This window comes from Copidosoma floridanum, unplaced genomic scaffold, assembly GCF_036245765.1.
Source record: "Copidosoma floridanum isolate Cflo_tuat_1 unplaced genomic scaffold, Cflo_Japanese_pri ptg000021l, whole genome shotgun sequence".
NCBI classification, from domain to species: domain Eukaryota; kingdom Metazoa; phylum Arthropoda; class Insecta; order Hymenoptera; family Encyrtidae; genus Copidosoma; species Copidosoma floridanum.
Genome location: NW_028321898.1, coordinates 24,585,116 through 24,608,714, shown reverse-complemented (window position 1 = coordinate 24,608,714; position 23,599 = coordinate 24,585,116). Strand labels below are relative to the sequence as shown.

Sequence of the window (23,599 nt, the reverse complement as noted above, 5' to 3'; positions counted from 1 at the left end):
TATTATATTCGTTTTAAAACAGTCTCATTAAAATAATTATAAGTCCATCTTGTTTTTTTCTCAATACATTTAAATTACATAGTTTTAAATGCTTGATTCTTGTTACAAGCTTGTTTTTAGATATAAATTTTTCATTGTGTTTTTAATACAGTTTTGTGAATCCATTATGATATTTTTAAAATTTTATATGTTAACTGTAAAAAACAATTGTGTATATTATTCTAGCAAGATCAGTGATAATATTGTAAAAACATTGACTTAATAAATATGTTGGCTATGAAAAGTAATATGAAAAAGCGCCACCAGCATGAGAAAAATGACAGTGATGGATATCTCGAGTACAAAATCGGTCATGGGCTGCAAACTTTGTTTTTATCCTTTTTTTCTTTCTCGTTTTTAATCCTGTAGATTAAGCTATTTAAAAAGTGTACCTTAATAAGATTGTTTCGAAACTTTTTTAAAAACTAAAGCTAAAGTACTTGCTACCTTTGAAGTATCACAATTACGAACATTATTTTTAGTATATATTGACCGAATTTGGATCATAAACTGTATTTAAATACAAGAATAACTAAAACTTGTTGTGACCATTATTATTTGATAAAAAATTTAAGTTGGAACAAGTGTCACATGAAAGTAACTTATTACGTAAGCAGTTTGTTTTTAATTAAATCGGTGCTAGTTTTGAGATTGTTGTACATGCAAAAATCATTAACCAATTGGATATTTTACCCCTAAGAATAAAATTCAAGTTTAAGTATCAAAAGTAAGCTAGTGACGTTTGCGCTGTAAAAGCATCACTAGCTGGCACTATCAGGTTACAGCGTGACCTGTTAGAATCAGTTCAAAGTGATTGTGGATTCTCCGTTACTCAGCTGGCCAAGCAAAAATGAGCAGTGGGTTACGTGGTCAAAGCTAAAAGCCGGTCGCAATACGACACCCTGTTTTGCCTTTCGGTGTACTGTATGCCAAGTAGTCCGATTTGGGTATAAACTCCGTACAGCGACTCTCCAATGTGATCTCCTTCTCCTTTTGTATAAACTATCCCAGATAACCAGAGATAGAAGCAAAGTCTTAAATTTCAGTGGTATAGCCTGACCGCTTTTCAAGCTACTACAACTATCAGCTCTTCTCTTTTAGGGCATATGGTTAACCAAAGCTTGTTTTGGCGAATATTGTTAACCGTCGAATGATAAATATGCATATTTTTAATAAATAATACAAGAAGCTCGCTATTTGTAATGTATGTATGATGAGACATTGTTTATTGTAAAACAAAGAAATGGAGCAGAAAAATATTGTGTGACATCATGAAACATGATAATCATGTCAGTAACGAGTGCATTTATTTAATGAGCATATTTATATAACTTACGTGTTATTCTCATGTACACTAGATATTGAAGATAGCTTACCTGCAACAGAAAAGTAAAACAGAATTATTAAATTCAAGTGAGTACAGAAATTGTTAAATTTTTTGTTAAAAAATGTATTTGCGTTTCAAGTAGAGTAAACCGAGTTTAGTCAGACATTTGAAGACCAGTTGGTTTCAAGTGTTCACAAAAGATAAAGATTATTATAATCATGTGGGATTTTTCGAAAATGTGTCGAGGATCAATATGGCTCATTAATTTTACCAGAAACAATTTTACAGCACATGCTACTGGAAATAGAGAGCTTCTAGTACGATCAAAAGGTTAATCCCTTCCCTATGCTGGGCAAAAATAAAACGAGGAAGACTCTCAAGCTAATGAATAAAAATTTTCTATCTTCCTGACGACTCTGTGCACAATTTCCATCTCTTTTACCCTTAATTAAACCTCAATCAAGCAGGTACATCCATGAAAGCACTTTGATCGAAGCGCGTGTTCCTTCTGGCTACGTTTTCTCCCTGTATGTACCTTTGGCAGGCTAAATATTCACATTTATTCGATATGTACACGCGCACACAGTTGTAACAGGTTTATGCGGATGTAACAGATGGAAATCCCTTTGGATTCGGCTGCAAAACGTAAACTGAGATGCAGCTCCCGACCGATCAGCCGTCATCTCTGGTAATTGGACGAAATAGAGCTACGGGTTTGGCTTTGATCACGGTCTCTCTATACAAGCGCTTGAACGCGTACGTGCTCTGATTTAAGTCAATGTGTGTTTTTACAGGTTTAGTAAGGATGTGGGTTACGTTAATTTTTGAGCCTTCGAAGTCATTTTTTTCATTTTCAGTCTTTGATTAAGTAAGAATCTTATTGGCTAGGCTCTGACGCCATCACGTATTAATTTTTCGGCGGAGATGCGTGTTCTAAATTTAACTTTGCTTGTGCTCAACAGTTTTTAATCACCAAGTCTAGTAATTGAAAGTTTGGGAAAGGGGATATTCATTTAAGAGTCGTTTAAATTTATGTGAATTTCCTTGTACATTTGACTTTTAGCCTGAGAGTTCATCGTCGCCAAAATTTCTTAGAGACATACTATACAACGTTTCATTGTTAGTTTAGGAGCACTAAATTAAAAAAAAAAAAAAAGTGTTATAACTTTACATTGTACAGTGCCGTCAATCATTATAAATACTCCTACTAAAAAAATATATCCTTACTCAACAAAAATAGATTAAAATTAAAGGCTATTAACCTATTCACCCTCGATTTAACCTACAAAAAAGCAAGTCAAATAATAAAATCGTGTAAAAACATGTAAAGATGCAAGACTAACATTAAAAAAATAAAAAACAGTGTGCAAAGTATCGTGATTTCTTACAGGATCAAAACACCATGTAAACATTAAAAAACGGACGTAAATACTTTGCAGCTGTCCGAAATAATTCGTCTCTCGCGTGAGCTACCTCAGTTGCGCTGGATAAACTCCAAGTTAGGAGCAGAGCCATGTTCCAAGCGAAGAACAAAACTAAAGAGAGTGATCTAAAAATGCATAAAGAAACGAAGTAGAATAGGGGAATAAAAAGAGGAAAGAAAGAAAAATCATCAGTTTGCATAAGATGTACATCGCTCGCTGTAAATCATAGAGTCACGGAGGGAGAGGGGGGGGGGAAGAGCGCAGCGTGTACTGTGGAACAGCTCGAGGTGAACTGCTGTTGCTGCTGAGTTGGGAGGGAAAACAGCCGAGGCACACAGTCGCGGTGGTAATGGTATTAGAGAGTACAAGAACAAGCAAAGGGGGGGGGGGTGGAAAAGATGGAGCGCGTATATGCGTGTACGGGTCTGCTGGGAAATAAGGGGCTAAATTATCCGAGCTTTACCTCTCGCCCGTCCCCCCTGCCCTTCTAGGGCAAATAAATGCGTGCAGCTCCTGTATGTACTCTCTCGAGCCGTCGTGCACGGTCGACCTTTCGTCATTACGCCTGTTTTTTCTCCCTTCATCTCATTTTCGTTTATGTATTACATTTTACTTTTTCTAAAGTGAAGTTGACAGGGAGAGCTTATTGTGATGGATTATTAACTATACTCTTTTAAGGTGATAAATCGACTGAAAATTCACTTTACAACAAATTCATTTGTAAAAAAAAAAAAAAAGTCATTTTACATAAGGTTTTTGATTTCGTTCCGTCTTATTATAGCTTTCATTTTCCAAAAGGTTTAACTTCACTTAAAGTGATTTCTTCTATGGTGATTTGTATGTTTGATGACGTTAGAAAAATGTGTTCGGAACTTGGATTGCGATATATTTTTTTTGCTAAAAATTTGTCTATAAAAGTTAAAAGTTGTTAAGACGTAAAAATTTTATAGTTTTTCATCGTTAGATGCACTAATTTTTTCACTGGAAACTTCATTTAAAATAAAAAGAGAAGTTTTCAAGAAAAACATAAACTGTTTCAATGTTTTTAGAGTTGAATATTAAGCTATAGTAATAAAGTAAACAATATAGCTGTAGAGTCTATTAGAGCACAATATACTTTTCTTCAAGTGCCTTAAAACCACGACAAGCATACAAATATCAAAACTCGGAAGGCTTTGTAAGTACGAAACTATTAAAACCTCTAAAATCAAGCTCTGCTTTTTCTATCGAGGACGCAGCAAACGTCAAAAAATAAATAAAAATACCTCACGTAGGACAACTATGAATTCGAATTGGAGGAGGTAAAAAATAGGTACGGCACAATTTTATTTTAATTTAAAGTCCAAAGTTCTCCTTGATCAGGCAAAAATAGCACCCAATAAATATCTTTTTTTTTTCTTTCTCCTCATATATACCTACCTAGATTACAATGTATCCAAAGATTTTCATAAAGCAAACGTTTGCGGCTGCTGCTACATTCTCCTCCAACGAGAATTCCAACACGACCTCGCGGACCATCCCTTACAGGCGATATGCGTGCGTGTACCCGCTGTACGGTCCGTTCAAATGGCTTCGAAGATTTATTTTACTCATATCTGCTGCTAGTCGCATTAGAGGCCCGACGCACGTGCCGCGGATTTCTTTGAGGGGGAGGGGTACGACGCGACAATTTCGCTCGGGCTATCTCCTCTCCATGCGGTCCTCTAGAGGCTACTGCTGCGAATTGAAGTTTATCGTGCTGGGACAACTCGTGCAATAATACGTAACCGCGTGAGTCGTTATTTTGATTTGTATATCCAAGTCTGGTTCCCACTGCGATTTTCAATTTTGCTCGACATAATTTTTTTATTTTGATAACTAAGATTTTTCTGATGATCTAACAAATATTCTCGATATCAATACAATTAAAGCACGAGACTAATAATAACAAAAAAAATAGTGCGTTTGTCGCATCCGGAAACTCGATGTGTAACAAATATTGCATAGGTAAACCAAAAAAAAAATGTAAGTCAAATTGTCAGCTATTGATACCGTGTAAATGAATTCACTTAGTCCCAGTGCTTATTCGCCCTCGATGATAACCCACGCGCGAAGCAAACACTTGTAAATGGTACACACTCTGCGCGTCCCATTTTTCCTTTTTTATCACCTCAAGTTCACTTATACATCAGCAGTGCAGCCTCCCTGAAAAAATCTTAATGCGAAATCGCGATGGTCGCTGTATACGAAGCGAATATTTGCATGTTAATGCGATCAAGAAGAAGAGGAAAAGAGATAAAGAAAGAGACAAAGAGAAATAACGTCGAGTACGAGAAGGAGAGGGAATGAATTATACCATTATGAATAATGGCTCGTGCTTCGTTCTTATACTTTCGCTTGTTACTCTGCTCTGACTCACTCGGTCATTAATAGTAATGGCTAGGCAATTGCACTTTTTTCACCTATCCTAGTTTTTGAATTTGGTCATGAGTTGTTAACAACTGTACGTACTTAATTTAGTCAGTAAGGTGCTTATAAACGTTAGCTTAATATTGTTTTTGTAAAAAAAAAAAATTTAAATAATTAGATATATCACAACGATACATGTGAGCAAGTGAACTCTACAGCACTATGACTAGTTACAAGGAGTGGAAGCAGATAGTCTCCTCTAATTTTCTTCACGCGACTACGGGAACTTTTTTTGTTACTTCCACTCGGAATACAGAGGGTAAATGAGTGGGAGAAGGGGGAATTTATTTTTGAATTAATTTGCGATTTCATCGGATGAGACTGCCCTGGTGTTAGCCCCCCTGATCAGAAAATGTCGGCTTCAGAAGCCGACATTTTCGCGAGAGGGATTGCCCACCGGGTCAAACCATCATAGGATGAGATCAGGACCGACTGCGGCCCTATTGCAGAATTTTTCTGACAGCCGATTAATTTAGTCAGGCCGGAGGCGAACCTCTGAATAATTCGCGTGTAATTTATGAAAGATTCACTGAAAACTTATAAACTGAACTTTATATTTTCTCTTGCGAGTTTCTAATTGTCGCCCTGACACCTAGCGGTTGAAAACAACACTAGCTTGCGTTGTATGTTGTATATCTATATAGTTGTAAGATGTCAGGGGTAGATGTCGGTAGATGTAGACTGGAGTGAGAGAAAAACGATGATACAAATTAAAAAATTATTAATAAATTTTAATTTAATCCTTTAACAAAGTTGATACATTTGTCGCATTATTCAAATAAGTAGCGTAACTACTCAGTCTCTTTGATAAAATATCGCGAGTCCAGTCAATGGTGCGACGTTTCAGTGATAATACTTGTAATAAAATACTCAACAAAAATATAACTAGCAAAATATTTGCAATGTAGTGTTATGAAATAAAGTTTGTGATTAATTGTTTAAACAAATATATAAATACTTAGAGACTTGTTTCCGTAAAATTCTTTCTCACTTAAAATATAGAGGATCTTCCGTGCTAAACTTTTTACGACTTTTTGACGTTTGTACCTACACGTCGCAATATTTTACGAATTACATTAACAAGAGAAATTTGGCATATATTATAAATATGGCACATACGCGTGGGCACGCTTTTATTCGTCTCCACTCGCGATTGTTGCTCGCTCGACTCTTTTTTTTACTTCGTATTTGTAAACCCATTTAAGAGGGAGCTTGCACGGTTAGACACGTCATCGCAAGGGTACGAACAATGTTTTTGACTGCCCGTTTTTGCGAACGAGTACGGGGATGAAGATGGTTCAAAGCACGTTTGGTGGTAATTCAATGTTCAAATAAGCGATAGATTTGCCATTTGATTGACTCTGTGTGCCAAATGTCTAGTTGAAAAATACGAAAGAATTAGACTTGATTGCCATATTTTAACTTTGCACGCGTTTCAGTTATGCGTACGTGATTTGCCACTAACTCTGTAGTCCATTTGTGGAACGTAACGTTGACAAGTCTTTGAATCGGAAAGTGCTTGCAAGTTTTCATTTTATTATTTTTTACCTCAATTGCTGAATAGGCATTATCTATACTACAGAATAATAACAAGGCATTTTAAGATGACAATCAGCGAAACACTTTTTTAAAGTACCTTTTTTGCTTATGCTAAGATAAAAAGAGTCAAAGTAAATTAGGTTTGGGAAAGAAATCGGTAACATGAATGCGAAGAGCTAAAGAAGCGCGAATCGTGGCAAGAGATTTCAAATACAAAAAAAAAGTACAGCGTAAAAGAAAGAGAGAGAGAGAAATTAAAGCGGTGAAATGTGTATAAAAATGTTCACCTTCAACATGCATGTTATACCAATATATTTGGTGGTACGGGCAGGAGGCGGGGCGTCCAAAGGGGTGGAGAAAAGATCAAGACCCTCTCACGCGCGTAATTCGCGGTATGCAAACTTGCAATATTTAAAAAAATTTTTTTTTTTATGAAAATGAGGGCCCAGCTCATAAAATATATATGCATATTATGCGCTTGGTATCTTTAACAGTTGCAAGTTAACGCGAGTATGTATGCATTTGTACAAATGAAAGCGCCGTCCATTCCTGGATGGAAGAGAATTTTGAGTTGCCTGAAAGTATATCTTTGCTGAAAATAAATCAAGGAATTTTCGGAAAAACTTTAATATGCACAAAAGACAACTGTTGAAACAAATTTATAAAATTTTGGCATCTTTAAATATATATTTCGTAATTTTTTTTTAAACACAGATTGATATTTCTTTGTAACAAAAAATGTGTTCTCCATTGTGTAGAGAGTGGTGGTAAACTTACACCGCAATAATCTCGAAAATAGCTTTTTAAAGCAAATCGTTAAATATGCCACACAGAAGCTAGCACTACAAGTTTCAGAAGCTATCAAATGCGTGAAAAAAGGGTAATCAATTCAGGTTGTAATCAAAAGTTTACACGGTCAATGCATGGTCAAAAAAAAAAAAAAAAAAAAAAAACACGGAGTGTGGAACATACAAAGTGGACGACTGGTAATGGCAAACGGGACCCACAGGTCGATCGTTTAAGTTATTCAAAACGCAAAATGGGAGCTCGTGCCTGTAACCAAAGCTCGAGTGCGCTCCGATAGATCCACGCAGCTGATTATTCAAACAAAGGCGTGCCGTTTGATAATTACGAGCCAGCTTGGCTTATCCACCCTGTTGTGCACCAAAGTGTGGCTGTTAATAATGCTTGTTCTCACTGCTTAGGAAGTTTTACTGTTCGACGGTGGAGCAATTCTCATTGTAATTGCCAGCTATTTCGAAAACTACTTGCGAGCTTGAAACGTCACGTGTCAGGGAGCTTTGTGCTATAGAGACGCCTTGGTAGTGGAAGGTTTCTCGACGAGACAAATTTCAGATTAGTCATTTCTAAAATGTCGAGAGATGAATGACCAAATTATTACTCATCCCCTTAGTACTTTGAAGATATGATCGTTGGTTTGTACTGTTATTTGATTGACCTTACTATTTCGATTGCGTATGATGAAGAAAAATAACTACATCTTTTTATGGATGTACTGAAAGCAAGTGTCTCTAAATATTCCAGGTCTGTAATTACAAATTGCTACGTCAGATGCTCTAATAAACATTCTAAAACGCAATATAATTAAGCATATATGAACCAAACCATCCTAGCAGCGCACTATGTCGGAGATAAAAGATACTACGTATCTGCCAGCAGGAGCCTCTCCACACCGTTCCCTACTTTGCCGACCACAGGAGCTTGCAGCTCGGGGGATGATGGTGAAAGAGAGCTTTTTTGAAGTACCATGGCGCCATCTCGCCAACGACGGCTGAATCAGGTTGCACACCCCGACCGAGCGAAAGAGGGGCAAGAAAAGCAGGGAGAGTGGGAGACCAACCCCCTCTCTGTTGAGGAGCTTGCGCGGTTTTTGCCCCTTTTGGAGAGGCAATTGTTTGCACTCGGTTTAATCGACTGATCATTACGTTTTATTTGATCTGTAAGTCGATCAATGAGTATCGGGTGTCTGACTCAAATTACGATAGCTGAACAAGTGCCGTTTGACTGCATTTTTAACAATTGCTTGTCAAGTTTTGCACCCTTATTTATATAAAGGGAAAAATTAATACCTTTTGAATCGATCGTCCAAAATCAAACTTTCCCGCGGACAATTAATATCATCAAAAAAAATTGTAAAGAAAATTTTTCCGATTACGCAAGATACTTGGCTATTAACTATGAAAACTCGAGTTTTAATCCGGTCAACCGAACTTTGGGAACAAGGTGCTCCACGCCGGAAGCCGGCATCAGGGAGGAGAATCGACGGAGGGGAAATTAATCGATACAAGCGCGATACGGGTGAGCTTAAAACTAATAAAACGCTGCGAGCCTCAATTTCGAGGCTCGGCCCGGAACTTTGTGCCCACGCAAGTTAGCGATGAGGAATATTAAAAACATGGGTATCCTGAAATTGATGATACCTGCGTTACTTTTTTTTCTTTTTCACCCTCCCCGCAGATCCGATAGTTTTAAATTCTTTGCGAAAGCCGATGAAAGGCAAGCGCCTCGCATTAGCAACGAATTCTCAGGGCAAAAATGGAAGATAAAAGGATCGTGCCGAGCAGCTTTCGAGTTTTAGGGCGATACAAACAAATTTTTACAGGCACCGTGAAGGTCCCGATTGCGCGATGAAGGTGATGAAAGGGCGCTTGCGAGAATCATAAAGAAACGCCGGTGCCAAGAGTGTATAAATGTTACGCTTGAGGCAATCCACGGGCGTTAAATTTTGATAGTTACTTTGGCGCGGATTAACAAAAAAGAGCGCCGTTACAGTTGAAACTCGTGCGCGTGAATGTACACATACGTACTTTGTGGCGCTCCCGTGAGCTGGACGGTGAAAGTTGTTAATGCCGCTCAGATGATTACGCCACGCTGAGCTTTTGTGAATTGTGTTACTATAAATCGCAATCCGTTTGGCGCGGCGAAAGCATTTATTCCACTGTTAGGAGGTGTATATTAGGACTCGTCAGGTTGATAGGGAGGGGTGCGGGAGGAGTTTTATTAAATGAGATGAACCACACATGGAAAGTGTTTACCCACACGAAATTCTCTCCACTTTTGCAAAGCTCCTCGAATGGAAAGATTTATTCAACAAAGTAATGGCCCGATTAATTTAATTAACTTACAGTCTTATTTTTCCCATGGAGGCTTATGAACTTGTTACAAGCAGTATGCTTAGCAAATTAATCAATCGTCGACGCATCATTAATGTCAACTTTAAAGGGGACTTTGTGGCTGAAATGATGTATACTCTTTTAGCACATTGCGTAGTTAGTAACAAAACTGTGAAAATTGCGTGGAAAAAACGACCCTCTTACGCACGTTTTCACATTCGATTGAAAGCACCCTCGTTTGTGCAGCTCACTCCATTAAACATCATCCGTGCACCAATAACAAGTGAAAGAGACTACGTGTGGTCAGCCAGTAGCGGATTCACAATCACACACGTGCCCGGACATCACAAACAAGGTACGCACACGCTGAACGTATTTATTTAAACTCATATTTGTCGGTGAATGGGTTGAGGGGGGCGGAGGGGGTGTAGCGTAAATGCGCTTAAATCGTAAACACCGCTAATACCTTGCGGAATCCTGCGAGCATACACACGTCGCGTGAATATATGTGTACACGGCTTGCGGGTGTAGCGCGCATGGTGCAGTGAAGAGGATGGACATAGATAAGATGGGGAAAATGTGGGAATGAATTTGTGATAAATGAAATAAAACTAAAAGGTTGGATAATGAAAAATCGGATGCAGCATCCCGAGGTAGAACGAAAAGACTAATTAAACCGATAACGCGAATGTGTTTATACGGTGGAAGGAGGAGTGGGAGGTGGCTTGGTGAGCGTAGGAGTAAGGTTCGATAAATTTGATGAAGAGCGCGAATCACCGCAGGGCTATAGTTAATAGAGCAGAGTCGATCGTGTTGCTTGGAAAGAGGGTGGAAAATAACTAGCTGCTATTACTGCTCACGTGATGTTTGGGTATTGTGTTGAGGAAATTTGTTATTAGCTGGTGTGGCTGATGATTTTTTAACGGATGCAATCATCGTGTGATGGAAAATTGTATATTTTTATGGTAGGGAAGCTATTTGATATCTTGCATGGATTGTACGAGGAAAATAAATTGGATGATTATATCTGTACCCTCGGAGCCATAATGTTGGCATTTGTTGTGGTTGTTGTATCGGCACAGCAATTTTTTCAACCACCAATACCAATGAGTTTAGATCACGTGAATTCACTAAAGTACGATAGTTTTCCTTAGCAATGAAGCAACAACTCATATTCAATTTTTTTACAACTCCACTGCGCGAATCGTACCACAGTGTTGGTGAAAACATACACGATGTTGTATCAAAAAGAACAAAAAGTTTCAATAAGCAGGAAAAAAGCTCACCAACAAAAAATCACTGTTTGGTTAACACTTGAACGACAGCGTTTACTCCAGCGTTTACTGGATATTTACATCCACTCGGACAGTGTGACGTAAGTGCTGTCAGGGTGTGTGACTCAAATGCAATTGTTGAGATATTGGTAATAAAAAGTTATAACTGCCAAATTTTTGTTTTTATAACGACTGAGTCATCGAAGTCCTTAAATCAAAATTTCATTCGACACAATAGTACATTGCAGAAGTTGATTTTCTTAAAACTTGAAAAACAAAAGAAAAAACCAACCAAATGTCCTGTAAACTGTATCAACGCGCACCGGGTGGAGTCCAAGCTTCGGTGGAGTGGGCGGGCAGGTATTAATATCCGCCCCCGTGGCGTCAAGGCGGGGATTAGACAAAAGCTCGCGCGAGCTTTTCATTTATACTCATAGACTTTCATCCCCTACGATGACTCGCATCAGTGGTTGCCGGCTCTCGTAAATGCGTTCAAACCGTAAACATTGCTTACGCAGGTAATACCTCGAAATTCGTCTAGTCCGCGTTTATGAAGCAATTCTCTTGCGGGGAAAACGCGGAGAGTCAAAAAGTATAGAGGGATGAGGAGTGGCCGGGGGATGTGAATAAAAATATACTTGCGGGTGCGCGTTCGCCAAGCCAACGGAAAAAAAGTGGTTAATGGTAGTTTGAAGGATAATTAAACCGATAATTCCACTGGGCTTGTTGTGCATTGGGGTAGCCGCGAGGATGGCGATAAAAACAGCAAGGTATAGAGCTTGCAACAAGCTTTGGTGTTCGTAATGAAGAGATTACCCGAGTGAGATGCGGAGTTAAAACGTTTTATGACGTTTAATTATAAAATACCTACGCTATGCGTACTCAAGAAGTTGTGCGTTCGCTGAGGCTGGTGTTTTTCATCATCTCTAATTGCCATTCTGTAATAATGAAAGCTTAACGGAACATTTTTTTAAAGCGAAATGTTTTATTTGTGGCAAATAACGAGATTTTAAAAGAGTAGGTATGGATCTTGTGTAAAGAGCCAGCCAAATTTATTTGGCCAATTCCATTTCCACGGGATAACAAGAGCATGGAAATATATAATCGGTGAATTAAATGAGGAATTGTCATTTGGCAGGAATAATATGTGATTAAACTCCAATTTGTGTACAAGTATATCATCATTAATACTTTGCTTTGGCTCGGTAATGTTTAATGGAAATACGTGCAAGATAAATATTGCTCGTTTGGTATTCCGATGGGGTTTGCGTCGTTGGACAAATTGTGTGAATGTAGGATTTATTGACTCGGAAAACAAAACGATAATTGTACTGATTGAAATACTTTTGCATTATTTTCAAAATGAGAACCAGCCATTTATTTCGTATTTTAGAGAAGGTCTATTTTTTATTCACAATAAAAAGTAGGTAATATAAATGAACTTTGATTTATAGCCTCATAAACTTAATTATAAATGGTATACGAAATTAACACTAAAGTTATATTCTAGCACGTTAGGAGCAAAGTAATGTTTATACTAGTTCTCACAAAATTGACATGTAAATTTGTGTTTACTAGCTTATTTGAGTGAAAAAATCAAAATTAAAAAATGTATTACAGTACAAAAAAAGGACTCCACTATTTCGAGAAAGATCCTTGAATCATGTTTAATTCGTGTGACTCAATGCCTTTAAATGTTAAAAAAAAAAAAAAAAAAAAAAAAAACAGAATTTCTCGATTTTTATAGATAAACCAATGAGGGAAACACAATGTCAATATATCGTGTCTGTAGTTATCTTGGGCAGGACATCAAGCTGGAAATTATGCGTAACGGGATTCCCAAAAACAAAAGCGATGCATATCCATCAAAGGTAAATTATCCCACTGGCCCCGGTACAAGGAAACAAACGCCTCTCTCATGTCCATCCGTCTCTTTGAACGCTGATCAAAGCTGTCTTCTCTTATGATCCACCTCTCTCACTATGAGCTTGGAAATGACGAGGGGGTTGCAGTGGGAATTCCATCCCTACGAGAACATCAAAGGATCAATGAACACACTCGTTGTTGCACCGAAATAACGTACACTCAAGTAACCATCACAGGTGGTAAAAATCAGTCAGTTACCTTATTGAATGGTAAAAAATTGTGATTACCAATCAGCTAAAACCTTTCAGATCTCTTAGTTTTGATAATGGTTTATAGAAAATCTAACTGCAAAAAGCAACAGTAGAGAGTAACGAGGTACTCATTTGCTCGACGTCCTTTACACACGCGAGAACAATAGCCTTTGGGAAAAAAAGTTGCATCGACGACAATAACTCCTCGCTGAAAGTGTACCCTCGAATGTCCAGAATAAATACACCAACTCGCACAAATCCAAGCCAACGACAGAGAGCTAATCGTTCCAAATAAAGCTCGGCACTTTGCAGGGATCCGCGAAGCGCGACGGCCAACAACAATGACGAAGCGACGCGTCGACGCTTTTCCTCCGAGACCGATTCATCCCCGGAAACAATGGGAGAGCAAGCAAGGCCAGACTACAGTTCGCACGGGACGTAGGAAATGAGGCTCGACACGCTGTAGCTCGATCGACGAATGAAACGAGGGGACGCGATGGTCGATACTTGGTGCGCACCGGACGCTCCTAGCAATTTGCCCTCGACTATACTCTTTGCGAGAGTGTGCACGGACACGCCAGAGCGAGCATCGGAATTCCACTGGCTACCTTCCCTCGGTTACTCCAACGCCAAGTGTCGACTTGGATCACTCGGAGCTGTAATTGTGAGTCTTTTTCCTTTGTTTCCGTATTTTCATCTGCTTTCTCAAAGCTTTTTCACTCCATAGTCGCACAGCACTTTCTTCTTCGTTGACATTTTTACATTCCTGCATCATGTCTATGATTCACATCACAAATTGTGTCAAATACCCGTAGGATGGATGTAAATGCTGGTTGTCCCTTGACCAAAGCTTTGCCGCGCGCTTAACTCTCTACGATCAATTCGCTTCACATCGAGTACCATAGCTCAAAATTCTTTGATCCATTGGAGCAGCGCATAGTTTATCAAACAATAAAAGTGGAGAAGCATGTACTTTTCGGAAGAAATAAAGTGGGCCATTATTATTCCGTGTGCCCAGCATCGGTGGGCAATTTGCATAAATTTTGGCTGGCCAGCCAACGCATCTCGCTCACCTTTTTCCAGCTCCCAAATAAGTTCCTCCTCGCGTCTAGCAAATGAAAGACTGCACAATGGGCACTGCAGAGGAATAACCCCCGCGAGTACACCCACATACCAGAGGGCTGGTTTCTAGGAGGCGCAAAGGAAGTCGAGCCACTTGATTTATTTCGAAGAGAGAGAGAAAGAGAAAGATCCACCGGTACGTGCCGTGGTCCTTAAATTACCGACTTATAAACTCCCGACGCGCTTCTCCACTCTCGCGTCTTCCTTTTTGAGGATGGAAAAAGGATTTTTGCCCATCCTCCCCTGCCTCACCTCCACCCTATGCTGCTTTTATGGTTTCTATCGTTAATGTGGGTGTGTGTGGGCTCTCGCGGCACGGGATTGGCTTTGGTGCGCGGTTCGGGGTAGCCTCGGCACTTTGACTTCGCGGGTGGAATTGATGTCGTGGTTATTGTGAATTCACGGCTTCGTTGTTGGGGTGAGTTTAATGGTGCTTGGCGCCCTTTGGAAAATAAACACGTATCGCTCATACCTCTCGCAAAGCAAGCGAGCGAGCTTTATGGGGTTTCGATGCTTCGTATGTTTCATTGCCACCAGAAAATATATGTGCGTATTGTCTTACCTGGGATGTCAAATGGAGCTGCTGGTGGTTCAATTATGTATGGCAACGTTGTCATTGGTGGGGCTGGGCTATCAGGTGCATTGTGTGATCAGGCGGTGGTGCTCGAACGTTTAAAGGTAATATTACGAATACTACAACGTAGCTATACCTATTTCCATTTCCGTATACCTCTCTTTAATCCCACCATTTTAAATTTGCCCGAAACTGACAGTGTGCAACAATTGGAGTATTGATTTCATACTAACAGCAAATAATCAAGTTATCTAATCAGGAGAAGAAAATTTTTGGAGCATTAAAACTTTTTTCTAAACTATTTTGATAGTAATTAAAAGTAATAATATTATTTGTTGAAAAAACTATTTTTCTCAGTTGAGCCTTGATATCATGAAATATGGTGGAGTATTGTAGTTGTTCCCTGATTTTAAAATACACCATGGAAAGGAAATATAGTTGCCTTGAAGCGGCAAATGTTGGTTATTTATACAACTTTGTTGGTCAACTACACGAAAAAGCCATTAGCACCTGAAACTTATAAAAGTCAAGGACCCGTCAGTTAAAAGAATCCATCGATGTTTATGCTTGTTAATCGGGATGCATCTGTACGAATTCTATTACCTTCCACACATGAGCATACGCTCTGAACGTCGACCGGCTAGACAGCGTCAGACATATAGCTTGGCTGGATAACAAAACAAAACGGAGGCCGTTGCCTCATTAAAATTCATCGATGTCGGACGCCTATGAAAGTTTCATTTTGATGCAAATTTGCGAGCGCGTGGCAGATTATCCGCTGAAACCTTTCTGGTCCTCCCTTGCAAAACTCTATGGCCATGTGGTGGATACTACGTCGAGTTATGTATATACATCGAACATTGTTGGATGAAGATAAAAACTGTGAATCTTTCACAAGAGTTATTCAATAAATCTTTAAAGTGAATAATTTGCCAGCATTCTAATTTTTTTTTTTTTTTTATTTTATGATAAGAGGATGTTTTATGTATGTATATGTCTGTGTCACGACTTTTTTTTTGTATTTAAACTTTGTCAGCTTTGACAAAAATTGACTTGATTGACTACAGATACCCTCACCAACATTGATGACAGTATTCTTAAGTTTTTGGAAAAAAATACAGAAGGTCAATGTACATTGAAAATATTATTTGTATCGATCCTTACGGTATTTTTAGGCTTCTAACAGAAAAAGGCAAAAGAAAATATAGTTTAATTTTAGTATACTTACGTATGCAATAACAATTTTGTTACGTATGGTCCAAAAATTTCAAATGACCTCAAACGTGTATAAACAGTACATTATACACCTAAGGTGGTAAATTAAAGATTGTTTCATACCATGTTTGCTATATACATACAAGCTGTGAATTATTTGGCCCCACTCATATAGTGCACATCGATTTTTACTGTATTTTAACACTCAATGACACTCATTTTTTTACGTATTGTCTTAGTATTTTTAGATAAAAATTTGTGGATAGCTTTAAATTTTTCACAATTTCTTATTTTGTTAAATCAGGTACTACGTAAACAAGTAAAATATCTTTAACGAAAATATATTTTTTTAGTAAGATTGATGTGAAGATTTAGAGCTTTAGTAAGATTGGCATTTCCAAGAAAGTCCAACTGAGCGCTGCTTATTCATTTTCATACATACATTACAAATCGATTAAAGTATCATTTAACTGTACACCGTACAGGTAATCAAATTGAAAAATTTCTGTATTGCTATTTCAAGATTTAATGAATTAAAATCACAGCCTTTTTACCTTTTGTGAAAAAAGACTTTATATATACAGGGTTAAAGTATAACTAGAATCAAAGTTAAAGCAAAACTTCAGACAACCTTATAACTAAATACGCATACATACATTTATATTTAAGCGTCAAAGAATATTTAAAATATACTATGCTACGTACTAATGTTATAAGTTAAGTAATCATAACAGCTTACTCTATTAAATTTGTAAACACATCATCATTGAACATAACATAGCCTTAGTCTTCAATTAGCAAAACCATTTAAAAAAATATTGTAACAACATTAGTGGCTGCAACAACCAAGCGGTTAAAAATATCGAATAACCACAAATATAAGAAGCAAATACTAGTGTGGCATATTGTTTTGAAAAACATGTCTGAAACTCCCAAAAAGGACCTTAGCGATAACCAAGGAAGTTGCAACATTTGTGGTAGATGTGAAGAATCTTTTGTTTATTTCCTAGATCTGGAGAGACCCAGACTCAATAAGCACTTTACTGCTGGTTGTCCCGAATGTTCAGAGTCTTTTCCTGAAAGCAGTGCTCTTGACAATCACATTCGTGATAAGCACACGATCCGATGTGATCCATGTCAATTCATTTTTGTCTCCTCTGAAGATTTTTATAAGCACAAACGCGAATTTTACAGTAAGAATGCACAATTTTGATATCACTCACGAATTTTCAAAGTATTTGTAAAAAAATGAAGTTTGTTGCTAAAAATATCGATTCACAAGATACTTACACACGCATCGTTATATTTGGTGGATTGATTAGGTCAGTATCATACATCATTACGCTATCTACCTTTCTAGCCTCATAAATTGTCACTCTATCTTTTTTACTTGTGTTTCGTCTATCCCGAAGCTTTCTTGACTAAAATTTTATAACAAATCTTTAACGAATATAGATACCAAAAATAATGTAATGCTGAGTACTGTTTTTCTTCAATTGAGCCTTACATGCATCCAACCTCAACATAGTGGCACTTGTTCCATAATATTCTTGGATCACATTCTACAGACTGTACTATAGTCGTAAGAGAGAATTTTTGAAATATCTATACCATATAATCATAGATACCGATTTACATCGACACGTCGCAAATGCTTGTAAAAATAATTAACGTTTAAAATGCCCCAATAAACTGGAAACAAGCCAAAGCAAAAGCTGCGTTTTATTTTTCCTTGCATGAGAAAGTATTAGACAAAGCTGGATGTAATAAAAGCAACTCGTGTATCCGAACTGCCCAAGAATTTCCATGTTCACCGCTAGGCAGAGACAAATTTAACGACACGGCCGAGGATAATGCACAAGAGCAAGCTGCCGGCGCAGGCAAGCAGAAGTTCCAGCATATTATATGGTATACGTAAGGGGATGCAGGAGGAGTCGTTATTTATTTAAAGCCACGTTTCCGAATGACGTTCACCTGGATACCCCCAGCCACAGAGAAAAGTCCCTCTTAAAGCGCACAGTCTTACGGGAAGTGAGCGCATAGTAGATATAAGCATGCAGCTGTATTTATATACATATGTATTTGCATGCGTGCCGGCTGTGCACACGAAATATGGCCGCTTATCGCTATTCATGCAACATTAGACTTGGCCCGTTATTCACCGCGTGCTCTTATACCCCTCACCTTTCTCCCCAACCCCGGTGCTCTCTCTCTTCCCACCTACACCGCACCCTATGAGCTTCTTTTTTCTCCCTTCCTCCTGTACAATACCCGAGCATTCGCTAGCTGATGTAGCTCTTGAGGTGCGTTATTTATTGCGTTTTTCTAGTCGGGCAGTGCCGATGACACCTAGAGGTGCACCCTTAATGCACCACATGAAGAACCGAATCTCCAAGTGCGCAAGAGAAAATGGCTCAGAGATCCTTGTCTGATGCTGAGTCGTTGCTGAAACTCCTATAGAAGTCAGTATTGTTAATAAATTCACGAGGCCGTGAAACAAGGGCTATTGAATTCCGAAAGTCATGTTCGCACCGAGAGAGTTTAAGGGATCCAGCGCAAGCTGGCGATGGCAAAAGGCGACCGGTCGATCGATCATCCTCGCCCGACGTCACGCTCTGTGCTGCAACAATGCTTACCTCCGCTATCGGTCACCTTAACGACCTTTGATGGTACTAAGTCCCGCCGCTCTTGGAAATTCATAATTTTCGCGATGCGGATGCAACTGCAAGCGCGCGCACCTGTACAATGTACGTGACTTTTTTTTTTTTTTTTTTACTTTCCTTCCATGTAGGAAGTTTTGGCACGAAGTAAATTCCAAAGTAGAAATGAAGATTGATGAATCTTGGTCAATCGATGCAGCTGAGTATTGTTACGGATGAGAATAACGCGGTGTACAAATAGACATCAAGTCATTGGGTTGTGTGGGCACCAAACCATACAATGACCGATTTGGCCCTGTAGTTGTATTGATCGAGGGTTTACTGATGTTTGACCGAATATCGTGTAACGTTTCAGAAAAATTGCGTGAAACATGCAACACTAGAATCATGGTCTCTTGGATATCACGTAGGAACTGAATCCAGTCTCGAGGTAAAGATACGTTAAGAAAACGAGCAACCAAAAAAAAAAAAAAAAAAAGAGTGTCGCAAGTAAATTGGAAAACGTCCTCCGTTGACTAAAAACCAAGTACAGCTATGTGCTCGTAACCATACATGCCGTGGAATACGATTCCACGAGTACAAGTTCGATCTCACCCAGGCATAATCCAACTCCTTTCAACGCCGCGTGCAATATAATCCACAAAAGCAATCGCAGAACCAGTGGCATTATGAATTTTTCCGCTCACAGGCGCAACCACCGCGGTACAGCTAGATTTGATGGTACAGTCGCAGGGGTTGTGCAGAACCAGAGTAGCCCTCGAAACTTTGGCCTACGTTGGAGGGCTTAAAGGCACACCCGCGGGAGCTCGTTTCGCGGCGAGAACGACTCTCCTTTAAGCAAAGAGAGAGAGAGAAGGACAGGGAGGGAGGGAAACTCGAGGGCCAAAAGTACATACACGATACCTCTCGTACGGAGCCAGAGCTCTGTTTATTATCTCTCACCGTTCCGCCGAACGTATATACCACACATATACTTTTCCCTCGTGGCGTGCACTAACGGTTGGAGCCTTTCTAGAGCTCTAGCCGGCTATACGGTCCGTAGCCGACGACTATTGCGGTCGGGGTTGTGGACAAGCCCCCGAACGACCACATGTTTTGCGTACACATGCACGGGGGAGGGAAGTAGGAAGATAGCGAGGACACCGGGGTCTAGGTATACGCTGGAATAAGGGAAATGGGAAATAGGTGAGTGAGAAGGAGAGATGCCAGGTGTAGATTCGGAATGAATAGAACGGGACATCGTTGTTTTATCCTTCAACTCGTTTTCCGTATTCATACTCCGATTTTAACTTTGAACAAGTGCAAAATTATACGAATGATTCGATAAAGTGTACTTTTTATATTTGTTTGAAATGACCTTGTAGACGATGTGAAATTAACTGTTTGGAAATGAAAGGATCTCACCTAAACGATAAGTCCAAAAAAAAACCTACTCTCGTTCATAGGTACTTGTTGACCATCCAGAGTGGGATTCTTTACTGAATGAAAGTTACCTTATAAGACAACAGAATCTGAGTGATGTAAATGGTGATTCATAGCTATAGGGTATCTTGCCTAAAAGTTCCAGTGAAGCGGTAACAAACGATACATCATCAATTCTAATGGAGCAAGTTGTACGCGACTCGATACTTCAGTCCGCAAATAGAGTCAATAAGGATCCACAACACCAGAACGACCAAGTGGCCAGAGCCCTTGGAACAATTTATCGAGGGTAGTTACTCACCTTCCAGGGAAGGAGGAACAGGTACGAGAGAAGGCTCGTCAAGTAGAGATCGACTGCTCCGGTTCATTGCGCGTACTTTAATCGCGTTTCCCTCCATCCGTCTCCTCCTTTGCTCCCCTGGTCTAATCAATTGCCGATCAAGTTAGAATTCCGTGCGCGGATCTCCCAGCAGTCTCATCGCGCCCTCTCATCTACATCGGCTTATCCAATCTCCGCGTTGCCTTTCCGATTGGAATCCCGTCGATTGCCGCTTCTCCGCCATCATGGTAAACATCTTCCTCCACTGGTCCGTGCACTCCGACTCAAGCGGCTTACACTAGTTCCTTGCCTTTTAAGATGATTCCATCATGGGTGACATTAATTTTTTTTAAATCCTCGTCCAAAAATCCAACGATTCATCATCGTCATCACCCATTTTCAGATGGGCTGGAAGAAAAAACTGGGTCTACTGATCCTGTAGGCGTTGCAGACTCCTCGGTCGACGATACACGAGCTATCGCTCCAATAGCTCAAAGTTCACCCTCGCTGAGTTCTATTTACAAAAGCTCGAAAAGAAGGGCTTGCAATAAACAAAGGAAGGGGAAAAAGCAGAGAGAGAGAGAGAGAGAGAGAGAGAGACAAGGGTCCGAGCGTAACGAGGCCTGCAGTGATAAATAATTTTGATTTCCATCCTCCAGCCGAGCGGGTGGCAAGGGTAGGGCCAGAAAAGGCATCGCCCTCTTCAATCCCCCTTACACCCCCAAGCCCTCTCGCTCCTCTCCCGTTCGCACTTGTCGCATAAATCACTCGGCTCTCGAGTGCCCCGGCCATCCCTCTCTTCCTCCACCCTCTCTTTTCCTCTCGCTGCGGGCAACGACAGCCAGGCCAACCTTCCAGGAATTAATCTCGGAGCATCATCCTCGTTATGGTAGAATTATCGTCTGACGATACCCGCTCTACCCGCACAAAATACACGTACACGTGCGCTACTCGCACAAACGAGTGCGCGGGGATGGCACAATAGAAGCTATACGTTAAAGTTCAGTGGCGCGCGAGCGCGGCGGACACGGGAAGAGAGAGAGAGAGGAAGGACAGCCGGCAATAAATTCTTTCTCGCGCGCGCGCGAGCCTACCACCCATCTCCCGTCCAACGGCTTCTGCTCAACCCTTCGACGTGTCAGACTTATCCTGTATATATGTACACGGCTGCAGTTGCGCGTACGATGTATACGTAGATAGAGAGGGAGACGGACCAAGTGCTCTCGAGGGAGGTATTCGTACGTACATGAAGCGAGTGAGAGGTGCCGGTCGAAAAGTCCGAAAGCGCAATGAGGGATCGGGAGGGTGGGTTTTGCGCCCGGCTCGGTGCAAGAGAACAATGCTACGGCCATCGCCGCAGACAATGGGCCTCGGAAGCCCAAAACCAACTGTGGTCCTCCCCCAACCCCTTCCATCTACCCCCGTTCTCTCGCAGGAGCAGCCAAACCAGATAGCGTGCGGTCTGCTGCTCCTGTATATAGTATACTGGTGCAACACTACCGTGTGTACTCTCGATACAACCCTATCCCTTCCCACTTCACCAGCCACCGTCGTCGGCGCGCTGTATTTACTGGACTGTGTTGCCACCGCGCCGCAGAACGTAACGCCGTTGCACCTCTACGACCGACGACTACGACGACGCCTCGGTTCTATGCTGATGCTCTCTCTTTCTCTATCTGCTCTGGTGTTCCACTGCCTGTCCTTCAACTGTTTACGTATAAGTACGTAGTATGTAGTGATTGCTTTGTCATAGATACGATAATAAACATTGTTTTATTGTTGAAGTCAAACACATGATGTTTTCGGTAAACTTCAATAGCCTAGTTTTCAGCTAATATTGTAAGTGTTAAATGGTGAAAGTTTGCCCTTAGGTGAATACTTTTTGATCTTAAAATTAGTATATACTATGATTAGTCTAACTATATATAATGTTTAACTAGTACCATTAAAAAAAAACAAAAAAATAAATAAAAAAAAAAAAAGTAAATAAAAAGAAACAATGCCCGTGTAGCAGAGTCATAAATGATGTTTCCTCCTCCATGTTGTCGTTCGAATTAGTACATCGATGTACAACAAGAAAAGGGGTTGCGACTATCAGAGAGGCAAAGACGTGCGACTTCTCGGAATAAGTTAAGGGGTGACTTCGGGACATCGATGCCTCCTCACGCCAGAAGAGGCGGAGTGACGGGGCGCGTCACCTAACTCATCCCAGCAGTCGAAAGTCGATAAGCGCTCGGTTAACTTGCCTCTCGGCACGACGCCGACGACATCCCGCAGGATAAACTTCAGCCCCCTTTTTTCCCCTTCCCCTCCTGTCCAAAGACGAAGCGTATCTCTCGAGGTGTCATAGCCCTGACTTTCCTATTTCACACACGCCCCATCGCATCTCTTGACCTGACTAACTTTTGGCCTGTGTGCACTGTATAGGTGTTTACCCATGTGAGAAGTTTTTTTTTTTTTTTTTAATTTCCTCCCTCTAAATTTTAAAAGTAAAGTTAACCCGCACGTAGCCGCACCGTTTCATTCAATTACAAGTTGTTTTTCCATCGATTTGTGGAAACAATTTTTCATGAAAGCTTGACCAATGGCTCGAAAATTTCTTAAAAGTTTATTTTCTTTCGTAAATAAGTGTATCTCTTATTTAACAACAAGAGTGAGATAAATATTCAAGAGTATGATGTTTCTCTCTAGTCCAGAAAACAGGAGATATTAGATTTTCCAACTATAACAAGTATCAACTACTTTTATTTTTCATTTTTAATAGTAAAAATATTGACAAACAATAATTCATTTATCCCATTATTTATCCACCAACGAGCCTACGACCATTTTTTTCCTATATGGTAGCCAATAAAACTAAATCAGCGATCGAAAAAACGAAAAAACCAAGTACATCCATTTATAATAATAAAAAAAAAGTAAAAATATATATACGTATATATATTGTGGCCAGCAACGAAAAGCCGACCGGAAAGCTCCTTATCG

General features: G+C 39.9%; 1 protein-coding gene across 1 annotated transcript in view; it reads right to left on the bottom strand.

The window, feature by feature from the left end:
- The window catches only part of LOC106637909 (cytotoxic granule associated RNA binding protein TIA1), a 539,236-nt gene that overhangs the window by 373,931 nt on the left and 141,706 nt on the right, over positions 1–23,599 (bottom strand). The gene's annotated exons all lie outside the window — the stretch shown is intronic.